General features: G+C 46.6%; 1 protein-coding gene across 1 annotated transcript in view; it reads right to left on the bottom strand.

Moving 5' to 3' along the window:
* The window catches only part of LOC104125145 (limbic system associated membrane protein), a 315160-nt gene that overhangs the window by 285504 nt on the left and 17281 nt on the right, over positions 1 to 12375 (bottom strand). The gene's annotated exons all lie outside the window — the stretch shown is intronic.

Below are 12375 nucleotides of genomic sequence, written 5' to 3'. Positions count from 1 at the left end.
AAATCCACCTACTGTAAACACTTAAACAATTTGTACATCATCAGTACCCAACAGCACCGTGATAAGTGAAGCCCCAAACCCATGATTCTTTATAATGCTAATAAATCTACTGGTTTCTAATGAGTTTACCTGGTGTCCCTTCCCCATTCACTGCAGTGAGTCATCCTTGCTGAAACACCCAACATGCTCTGCAGGCTCATGCTGACAGACCACGGGCTCTTAAGTAAGGCAGGTTTTTTTGTAGCTTTCTGAATTTACGATGCTTCAGTGCTTGAGACAAATTGGGATGAAAAATATAGATATATTTTCCCGTGTAGTTTCATGACCTGAAGCTCAGCAAGTTCCTTCAACCTTCCTCACTGCTTGGAAGAGGCTTGGTTTTTGACCATAACAATTCACTCCCTGCCCTGGTCTGCAAGCGTACCTTCACTTAGAAGTAGTATCTCTCAAAGTACAGAGACTTGTTCTAAAGATAATACTTTGCTTTTCTGTGATATTTTTCTTACACAGATGTTCACTAACGTGCATGCCCATGAGTCAGCCTTTTTGTGAAACAGAGACACCCTGCTGCCTTCCTATTACTGCGGGGGAAACTAAGGCAGGGGGAAAGCACATGGCCATGTAGCTGGGAAGTTGGAGGACAGCACCGATAGTTAATCCCTGGCATAACTCCTCTGAACTCAGAACGGGATGCAACCCTTGGCAGGAACGAAAGCAGGTACTGCCTTGCTCAGAGAGAGACGTCTCCACGCCGTGCTCCAGGCATGGCAGAGTGGGCGCCACCATCTCAGAATGGGAAAAAAAAAGCAGAATTTGCATGTCCCATAAAGGAAAACCGGGTGCATAGGAATGCTTAGGAACAATGGCACAAGTGGGGGAAGGTATGTGGTATGCTTTAACACAGTCCTGCCAGCGCCGGAGCCCTGCAGCACCCCTACTCTCCCAGCCCCAGGTTTCCCAAACCCAGCTCTGCCAAAACCCTCCGTTCCTGCCCTGTGGCTCCTGGAGATGCCAACCTTGGGTTGCCACTAGAAAGCTCTGCCAGCACAAGACTGGGCAGTGCTCTGACAGTGTTCCCTCATGAAAAATGACACTTCCAAAACAAATGCTTCAGCTTAATGGATGTCAGGCTGCTGTAATTTTGAGTCATTAAACTCACAACTCTGACAAACACTCTCAGTATGTTCTTTCTAATTACCAGGACCAAGCAGATTCAGACAGGGCAAATACAGGATTTCCTTACTACAGCCTGACTTCTCGTTCTTTCCCCTTTCCTCCCTCCACTCTCGCCCTAGCTCTGCTTATTTATTGCACTAGCGTGTGCTGTTTTGCCTTGCAAATCCTTTTGCACAGAGACATCCTCTCTCAGCCAGAGTTTTAACAGAGAAATTCTCCTTCCCCCGTTCCTCATTCTTTCCCTGCTCATTAGCTTTGCTAAGCCCCTTTGGCTGTGAATGTACAGCGGCATTTATACTGACTGACAGTGACCCGGCAAGAGGACATTGACATTACTGCCTCTCAACTTGCTGGGATCTAGATGTCTATCCTTCTGCTGTTACCTGGTGGTCTGTCCGTCTTAATTCCCTCTGACTTTATTGCAGCCTGTTTGCGATTTGCGTCTCTCCTCTTTATCTGTATTTTCTTCCTCTCTGTCTGCTTTTATTCTCCCTTCTCCATCCCTCACCTCTCTTGAACCTTGTCCTCCAAACTCTCTGAAAACACCCCCTCAAAGAAGCTGTTATTTGACAACTGGTTCTGCTGGTACCTCAATGCAAACGCATATGTGCTTGAAGATTGTTGGAGCAAGGACCATCACTCATTCTCCCTGCAAAGTGCCTGCCTCAGTGGGGTCACATTAGACCCCTCCTCAAAACACAGAAGTGGAGGGACCACCAAGATCAATGCATGTAGTTGTATGCAATAACAAGCAACAACATGGCAATGTTTAACGCAGAGCAGTCCCTGACAATAAAAGATGTACAATTAACGATTAGGCTATTCTGCCTTTCCTCCCCACTTACCCCTCATTCTCCCTCATTTCCAGCATGCTTTTTATTTTAATATCCTCCTTCTCTCTTACTTTCCTTCATCCTCTCTCATCTCCTCTTGCTTTGTTCTCTTGCTCTTGGAATCTACCTTTCTCCCCCTTGGCCAAGCATACATTGAATTTCACTGTCAGAAAATAAAATAAAGACCTCAAGGGTTATGAATTATCTGTCCTATTTTAATAATTAAAGATGAATACACAGAGCCAAGGCAGCTTAGGCATTCGTCTGAACAATCACATTATATCAGAAATGTCTTGTGTTGCCCCTAGTGAAATACATCAAAGAAATTCCCACCCCTGTATATACGGCAGTTGTCCTACTCCTGCCCTGGGACCATTTGGCAGCCAGTCAACCTGGATTTGATTGGGGACTATATATTTAGTTTCAATGGATAGGGCTTGATGGGTTTTGATAATTTGCAACTTACAGCTAAAGAAAAGCAGCTTATTATTAAGTGCAGCTGTCTGGATGCAGATAGAAATTACATAAAGCCCACGAGGCCCTCTGGAGATCTTAACTTGTCATGAGAACATGGTCTGAGAGAGCAAAAACCTCTGCTTTGGAGGAGCTGCAGCCAGCAGTATCTCAAAAGAGTGATACAGATTATAGGGGTGACTTCAGGAAGCATGGGCACAAATGAAGAGAGGACTGGGAGAGCTGAGAGATAAGAGAGAAAGGGATGGTCATAAGGTTTGTAACTTGAAGAGCAGAGCTGTCTAGTTTTTAAGAGCATCCCAACTTCAGCTGACAGCAAGCATCTCGCCCTGCTCCTCAGAGTGACTGGGTTATATTAGAGAGGTAGGAGAGCGTGGGACTCGCTGCCTCCAGCTTCTCAAAGAGTGAGTGGAAGAAGAAGGAGGGAAGGAAAAAAAGTTATAATGAACTTTCACTCCTTTAGGGAAGGGAGAGAAGCAGTGACTACATGCCCTGACAGGAGCAGAAGATGTTTCAGAAAAGGAGAAATACAAAGGAAAGGAGAAATACTCCTTCCAACCTCCCAGATACACATGGACCAGCCAGAATCTATCTTTACCCATGGAGAGGGCCGAAGGAGACCTTTGGAGGAAACTCTGCCGGTAGAGATAAGTGCCACGTGTCCCAGTGGTGCCAAACAACGGTGTATCTAAATCCCTTGACTGTAAGGGCTACAGGTTGCAGCCTATCGTGAAATGCAATGAATCTAAAGCAGAGGAAGCAGTGTGCTCGTTTTTCCTAATCCCTGCTTCCAGAAAGGCATTCACGCCTGCTGCAAAACTCAGGCTAACACAGGAGCACAGCCGGACTGCGTGGGAAACCACGCGGGTACGCAAGTCACACTCAGCTCCCCGCCCTGCTCCCTCTCACTGTCCCCCTCTCTGACAACGGATAGGAAGCCATTTCACAGCCTCCGCACCTTTTCATTACGTGACACGTACCGAGAGGAGGAACGCTTCCGTTTTGCTAGCATTGCGGGAGGTGAGAAGGCTTTGGACACAGAGCTGAGTTCACGCTGAGCGAGGGAGACTTTCGTTTTGCCCTGACTCCAACAGCTTCGTTACCAAGCCCTGATGCCGAAATCTTGTTAGCTTTTCCTGGGTCATTATTTTTTACAGGAGAAGCAGCAGATCAGGCATTTGACCTGTTTGGTTTAATTAATCCAAATATATTAAAGGTGTGCAATGGTCTGGGTCACTTCCTTCTCAGTCCAAACACGCTTTACCCATTCTTTCCTTTTCAAGACACAAAACAAAAGCAGGACCGAAACTGCCCCGATGTTCAAAGCCTCAAATCTGAAGCTGCCTCGCAAGCTGTTCCCTGAACACCAGGCAGAGCAGTTCAAGGAAACAGGGACTTGCACCTTGTTCTCTTTTTCTGTCACCCTCAGTGGGAGGCAGCAGAAAAGTAGGGCACCGAGCAGCAGGACCACAAGGGAGTGGGTGCGGTTGTCGGTGTCGAGCAACAACCTTCCCACTACCAGCTCCCCCGCCTGCGTGGCTGTGGTGGCTTCTGCACCCTTCCTGACAGACCCAGCCGCCACATTTCCCACCCACCGTACCTTCCTCTCCAAGCGGGGCTGCCAGGGTAATGGAGTGTGTGTGCATCCCTCCGTTCAGCCCTCGTAGACCCCATCCCCAGACTGATGAAGGGGGGGGAAAAAAAAGTTTTCATGGAGTGACATGGAACAAATGAATTTTTGTTCAATAAATCATTTTAGAGAGACTATTGACTCTAGGACCTTTGAATGCATTGACCCATTCATAAAAGTCTCATCTTCTCTGGTACCCTGTACTCTTGCCTTCCTTTCCACTGTCACAACCACTACACTTCATTTTCTTTCCCTTTCTTTTGCCATTTCTTTTCTCTCTCTTTTTTCCCGTTTTGACCCCATAATCCTATCTTAACCTTCTAATCCTCTCTGCAGTTCCCTCTTCTTCCCCTGATCTCGGCTCCCTATCATTCACAGGCTGCCACACTGACAGGAGAGAAAGAACAGCAGATATTTACCAAAGTATTACCATAAAGATTAAAGCTAGCAAATACCACGGCTCGCTCCTTCCCTCCAGCCCCTGGCCTAATGAAAACACTCTGCACTTCCCTTTTCTTGGAGGCAAAATGACAAAGCCCTATAATCTCTAAGGTGGAAGAAAAAGAAGACCCAAAAGTGATTAAAAGGATAGAAAAGAGAGCAGAAAGGGAAACAGAAGCGGGAATAATATTATTTAGCACTCCTGTAGGACCTGACTGCTGATACTACGCCGACCAGCAGTATCTTGTACTTTGCATGTGCTCGCTTTCTGTCTGTACACACCTCTTATCCCCGTCGCTGGGAGCATAAGCTCCCTGAAGGAGGATTCTCCTTTTTGTTCTCTGTGTGCTCAGAGCCCAGCAAAAAGGGATACGGATTCATAGCACTGGCTGGCAGGCATGGCCATGGCGGGAATAGGCAGGCCTCAAGGCACTTTACAAGGGAGATGGCTATCACCAACCCCAGGATTTGAGAAGGAAAACTAAAACCCAGCAAAGATGGGCTGACTCATGTGCGGACACGATTAGAGAAGCAGCACTACCAGGAGGAGAGCTGGGACAACCCGACGGCTGTCTGCCCCACTGCCTCGCTGCAGCCAGGACATCAACAGACGTGGATGAGGGGAGACCACCAGAGCGAGAGAGGCAAACTAAACAGAGAAGTAGGGTAAATGAGAGGACAGACACAGAGAAAGAGGTTAAAAAAAAAAAAAAAAAAAAAAAAGTAAAAGCAAAGGAAATAGAAGATGAAAGGGAAAGTGAGAAAGACAGGCAAAAAGTAGAAAAGAGCCAAGCTAGGTGGGGTCAGAGAGTAGGGAAGGGCTTCTCCAGCGCATGGGAACAGACTGCTTGGAGCAGGGCAAGGGGAGGATTTCTGTGGCAGCAGGAGTGAAATGCATTGTCCTCTTTGGGGCCTCTTGGGGCCTCATTGAGCCTCTTTGGGGCTCAACCTCTCCGAAATACGACTGAAAGAATGTGGCACTGTAAACCAGGTAACTGTATGTCCAGGCAGGGGAGACATTTGCTTGAAGTTCAGACTTCTCCCTCGCTCTGACACGCTCATCTTCTACTCGCTTCACCATCCATCCACACAGGCAGAGACGAGGGGCACCATGCTGAGGCCAGGATTTACCGGCAGAGCAGATGCACTTGAGTCCCGCTACGCACAGAGCTTTACTACAGAGGTAAAATGACAAGGACTGCACAGAAGGCAACTGTGCGCACAAAAGCTCAGCTCTGACAAACTCAGAGCAACAGATTCTGACCAGTTGGGAAAAGCGGTCTTTTCTGTGTATCAGGCTGACAACAACAACGACGGTAGCGGCAAACAAGCAACCCTCACTTCAAAAAAACCCCAACAAAACCAAAACCCCAAAGCCAACCTGCCTGTCTTTTCCACAGATCTAGCCAATTCAAATAATTAGAAAGAGGAGCTTGACATAATTACAACTTTGTCTTTCTTCACATGTAAAGTCTGCAACAGTGTTTTTTGCTGCTGGACTCCCCCATCCAAAGAAAGGGGCTATTCACTGCAGATAAAGCTGATCAGTAAATGGGTGGATGTCACCCTCTCTCTATGCAACGAGAATTATGCACTTGCCTGGACCGCTTCCATCAAAAGATCTCAAAGCACTTGATGAATAGTTCATTAAAGCCTGGCAGCACCTTTGGGAGATGGGGAAGGAACAATGAATGATCACTTCAGTCATCACAGAAGGGCATCTCCCTTTAGACTTGAAAAGCAGGAGCTTGTTAGCAGTGTACAGATGCACCACAAGACAGTTTTAGGAAGCTCTGAAGAATACCTCTTCCAGTTGAAAGTACAGAGGCAATTAAGTAGCTAACCAAAGTGAAATTTGGCCAGGAGACAATAAAGCAATCCTGCTTTTCCCTAGCACTATTTAACACCTTTCATTCACAGAGCTCACAGCACTTTTTGAAGGCATTAAGTATCTTTAACCCTGTCATATAATAGATAAGGAAAGGGAAATCTAGGAAGGGGAAGCGGTGTGCCAAAAGCCACACACAATGAGTCAGAAGCAGAGCAGAGAACAAACCCTGGGTTTCCCAGGCTTGCTATCCCACGTGTCATGCCCTCTCCCACGTGATCTCCCTGCTCACTGCACCTGGACACATCTGTATTTAAAACTTTTCCCTGAGGAGGCAAGAGTCCTGCATCCAGCTGGCCGATATCCATATCCTAGGTTATAAATCCACAGATGAAACTTTCAGCACGTTCTCACTGCAAACCACAGGTTCCCCCATCAATCGTCATCTTCCCCTGCATCTCCGCGTAAGGCATGGTATACGCTTAACAAACATCTGTTACCAACACGCCAGCATTTCTGCTCGCAAAGCTCTTGGCTGAAGAATATTGTGAAAGAGCAGAACCTGAGCCAAGCGCCACTCAGGCTCTGCTCCGCAGGATGCTCCGAGGCAAACTGCAGAGGTGCTCGGGGGGCAGCAGCAGAAACCAACCTCCTCAGCTTATAAAGGCTCAGTTTCTGGAAACAGGGTGGGAGCACTGCTAGGAGGACCTGTAGCCCTCCTAGAATGTATCGCTTTTCTAGAGACGAGGAGGATCCCAGCTGGCTTTGTGGTTTGATGGTGTTGGCGCAGAGGGGATCCTGCTACAGCAGACAAAGTTGGAGTGCACCTGGGGTCATGAAAATCTGTTTTCCCATGATGCCCATGCCGAAGAATCAGATGAAAAAGGGCTGCCTGGCAAGAGCTGCACTTTGTGTCAGACAGACTTGGTTGGGCAGGCTCCAAGGTGCTCCTCCTCCTTACTATTTAATTACTGTGAACAGAGGTTTTAACAGAGAGAGATGCTATTTGAGACAAGACTGGTTAGAGAGATAGCCAGGTCCTTGGAGTTAATAATTAATTACCAGGCATTCTCAGTCTTACGACATTAACTGCTTACCCTTTTAAATAGTAGTAAATTGGAGATACGTGTCTAATTAGGGAGTTGTAAAATGTTTTGGAGGATTGAACAGAGAGAGAGAGCTTACAGAGATGGAGTGGGAGGCGAACTGCTCTCTGGGAGGAAAGGAGATGTGGGAAGGGGATGATGTTGTTACTATGAAGGGCTGTTTTATTTTGTAATGCACCAGAGCCCTGGTTATGTGAAAGGACGCCCAGCTCTGCCTGGCTCCACAGCTGCACGCTCCCAGAAGAGGGGAAGAAGGTAGCGTGCTGGACACACACAGGATTGATTTCTTCCTAGAAGGTCAAAGAGAGACCTTGAAGTCTGCCACTATTAGCAGTCGAGCAGATTTTATATTTCATGTCCTAAGAGCAGGCATATCCCCATCCACTCAAAAGATTTTTGGAAATTATATCCCAACAGGCTGTACTAAACACACACCAGGTTGGAATTACTGCTAGGAGGAGATCAAAAACACTAGGGGCTCTTACCGCAGAGACAAACCTGGATTTTCTGTTCTTCAGAAACACAGATTTAGAATGCCAACTTTTTTTTTTTTTCCCCCCCTAATTTAATTAGGGGAAAAACAATAGCAAATAAACTATTCATTGCTAGATTCATGTTGAGTATCATGCAATCTCAATCTTTGCTACCAGCACCTTATTAGAGCATATTTTGGGTCAAAACCACACCAACCAATTTTCCTGTATTCTGTGCAAATGCTTTTCATTTGCACGTTTATACTCTCCAGTGGGCTCCCTTGGGAATTGAGGTCAGTCACATGGTTAAAGAAGTTTGTTACAAGGCAAAAGGATTTCTTGTTCCATATGAAATAACATAGCTCAAATAAAGTTCAGCTGAAATAATTACAATGATCTAGTAAGTAACTGGCAAGCCCAAAAGAGTTTGCTCTAAGGGAGCGCACGTTAACACTCCTCCTTTTCTAACCCTGATTTCTATGGCTACATCTCATTCACCATTTCTTCCCATCTGAATAATTTTCCTCCTACTTCCTCACCTGTAAAAAATAACGTAATGACCTTTGAAAGATGCTGAAGAGTTTCATGCGAACGGTGCGCAGAGTGGCAGACTTCTGGGGATGTTACCGTGTTCTGGTGCAGGAGGAGGATGGGCTTTGCAAAGGTTTTTGAGTGACGAGCAGAACACAGCGACCCCTCCATGGGCGCGTTCTTACATCATTACCAGATGCGATGCCTCACCTCAAAGACTTCCAGGGAAGGCAATAAGACCGCTTCAAGAAACAATGAATTTTAAGGAAAACAAAGTAGAGCGTGACTCCGTAAAAGAAGAGTGCAAATGAGCAGTACATTGACTCGGTTTATGAATGACTGAGAAAAAGGCATTCTGCTGGGCTATCCGCTCTCTTAAGCAGGAGTGCTGACCAGGCACATGATGCCGGGTGGTGCACGTTCTAGAAGGAATCATGTGAGTTACCTTGTTCGCTCCTAAATTAACTGTAATCATTCAGAAATGAAGATTCATGTACGGCAAGCTCATTAAAATCAACTGTTCGAAACAGGCAAAACCCCAAACATGAAGACAGGGTGCACTGAGACAAAGAGGAAGAAACGAGGCCAAGCGCAGTACTGCACTGCAACGCGATGCCTCACATCAGGTCACCCCATCTGCAAAAGACGCAATAGAAACGAAAGGGGTTCAGGGACAGGTGACAGCAATGAGTTAGAGGCCTGGCAAAATTTCTGTTAAGACAGGAGATTGAAAACACTTAACCTTTTTGTTTTAGAGAGGAAACAAATCAGGGTAGGTAGTGTAGGAATATAGGAAATAATGGAGAGTTCTGCAAACACCATGATAAAGCTAGGGAGCATTCCGTAGAACCAAAACGCTACCCATTTGCGGCTGTGTAGGATTTGCTGCTTTCCTACTACATGCAATAACGTGTGGAATTCACTGCCACAAGGTATTATCCAGGCCAAACATTGTCCCTAAAAGGAGTGCCATACAGTTAGGTGAACTGCAAGAATATCAATGGCCAGTTTATACATGATGGGAAAACCCCTCCTCACAACCTCTTGCTCCCCAACACCAGTGATACCGATCCTCTTGTTTCTGACCACAAGCAGGAAATAATCTGTCCAGGACACAGAAATTTCTCCTATCAGCAAGTTATTTTGCATATTTGCCCACTTTGGAGGGTTTTATATTTTCTTATATAATGCAAATTAAATAAGGCAAGATACTGATGTAAAAGGGTTCTGCTATCATCTGCTGTTTCATAAATTCTTCTGTTTGAGAGGAAATTCATATATGCTAAGCGAGAGTCTGTTTGAAAAGCACTCTCTCTTAAGGGTTTTTAAGTGTTCAGGCGAGAGAGAAAAGCGATCATCCTGCCCGTTTTAACAAGCTCATGGAAGACCTGGAAAGAAATTTCCCTTTCAGATGGCTTGTGTCCCAGCAGCTAAAAATTCCCCCCCCCCCCATATCACGTCACCCCTAGTGACTCTGAGTGATCTCCACAAAATGCTGGATCTGACATTGACCCATTTAGGGAACACACTCATTCTCAGTAAACTTGTAGGGAACGGAGAGCTTGTTTCAATAGATTTACAGTATCAGTCCCTGAAAGGACCTGCCACAGACATAGCTCCAAGATTTACAGATCTGTCATTTCCTGTGATCCCATCTAGATCCTCCCAACAGAGCCCAGTGAGTTGTTACACGCTTTGTAACCACTGTTTTGGATGCCCTGCTTCACTCCTTTCCAGAAAAGCAAATAAGCACATCCAAACCCAGCAAAACGCTTTGCACTGCTATCTGCAGGCTTCTCGTTCTCAACCTCCTTGCCTCCTTTACAGAGATGCATGAAGGTAGGTTTCTCCTTTATCAGAATAGTCATTGTCTGGATGGGAATCTCCATTCCACAGAGAGGGAAACTAAAGTACGAGCGCCAATTTTCTCAGGAATACAAAAGAAGCTGAGTGTTCCCTGCCCACGGCTTCATTTCCACTGAGCTGGAACTGCCAGCTCTGGCCTTTCTGACCACAGCCGAGAAGAGATGATCTCCTGCTTTTACATTTTGTTAGGGGACATTCATGTGATATCCGAGTTGTGCCAGGGCAGGTTTAGGTTGGACATTAGGAAAAATTTTTTCACCAAAAGGGTTGTCAAGCAGTGGAACGGGCCGACCAGGGAAGTGAGTCCCCATCCCTGGAGATATTTAAAAGATGGGTAGACGAGGTGCTTAGGGACATGTTTTAGTGGTGGAATGGTGGTGCTAGGTTAACGGTTGGACTTGGTGATCTTAAAGGTCTTTTCCAACCTAAACGATTCTATGGTTCTATGATCCTACTCCAGCAGCTTGTTAGGTAGCACAGCTCTGAACCGGACCTATAAACGGGGGTTCCAGCTTGCAATGATCTTGATCGCCTGTGTCCAGCCACTAATTTTCTGAGACAAATCTCCTTTCTGAGCCTCAGTTTCTCACACTGCAAAACGGGAAGACTAATAGTGACTTGTCTCAAAGGGGAAATTAATTAAAATACTTTGAGATTCAGAAATAGCAGGGACTACTGAGCTAAGTAATCTCAAAGTAATTCCACGTGCTCCGGCATAGATCTGACAACAACTTATCTATGTATGCTTTTAATAGAGGTTAACATTTTCATTTTCTCGGAGCATATTTTAGGTTCCATCACATAAAAGCAAAGTCTACACGAGGCACCGCCAAGCAGAATGCACAATCATTAATTTCTGCAAAGCAGCCTTGGTGTCTGCGAAAACACTCCAGGTAACTCAATAAATTAGAATAATAAACACAAAGGAAACCAGAGAACAAGCAAGGACAGGGCAGAAATCACAAATGGAGGCCGACAGCATAATATATGGTACGACGGCAGTCCAAACTAGGCCTCTGCGAGGCACTGGGGAGCCGCTGGGAGGCACGCGTGAGGTGGAGGATATCCAAGTCTTGGTACTGTTTCCCTATTCCTCCTTGAATCTCATATGAACAATTTTAATTTAAGTATCACTGTGCGTATGCCACCAGGGCCTCTCCCTGCAATGCCTGAGGGGAGATCTTCAGCTGGCAAGCACAGCGCAGCCCCTGTAGCCACAAACCCTCAGCGAAGGAACATCTGCTGATGCAAACACAAGCCCCAGCAGCAGCAAGCAGTGCCTAAGGCTGAAATGGTGCTGCAGCAGGGGACGTCCGGCTGCTGGCAGGGAGGGAGATGGTAAAGGGCTTCATCTGCCCACAGGTGTTACAGGCTGCTTTCCGCCTGTGGGCAGGGAGCAGGGGAGGGGGCGGGGGGGAGTGAACAACTGCGCCTCTAAACAGGTTGCTTTTAGCTCCTCTATGCAGTATGTATTCCTGCGGAAGCAAATCAGCCCCAGAGGGGAACAGGAGAAGGAACCTTTCATCCTGGAAAAACATATTACTTTCTTGTAGGTATGTGTGCTCGCTCTTAACACGCTTGTCCCATGTGATAGTAATGGCAGCCACCCACCCCCCTTCTCTCCCAAGCTGGGGCTCCCCACACCAGCTCTGCCCCTGCACCCCCACACCCCTTCTGCTGCTCCTATTTCTTTCCCCAGCACATCAGGCTCACGCATCTTCAGTGCTCGCTTCTGCAGGTTCTCCTATTTCAGTCCCAAGCCTCTTCTGAACAGAAAGTACCGTTCACATAAGAATGACAAGGACAGGCAGAAAGAATTAGGCTGCGAGGAAAGATTCAGCAAACTTGTTCCACTTTCCAGTTAGATCAAGACCTGAACCCACAGGAAGCCTCCAGAGGTACTATCTGCTGCAAACGTACTCTGACATTTAAGACACCTCCCGGCGAGTCCTGGGAGCAGAGGGATGGACTTCTAGGGGAAAGTTTTCTCTTTGCCATGCAAGGAACTGATGCTATT

Source organism: Egretta garzetta, unplaced genomic scaffold (genome assembly GCF_000687185.1).
Source record: "Egretta garzetta isolate BGI_Z169 unplaced genomic scaffold, ASM68718v1 scaffold320, whole genome shotgun sequence".
NCBI lineage: Eukaryota > Metazoa > Chordata > Aves > Pelecaniformes > Ardeidae > Egretta > Egretta garzetta.
Note: the sequence above shows the minus strand (reverse complement) of the source record. Positions and strands in the feature narration are given on the sequence as shown.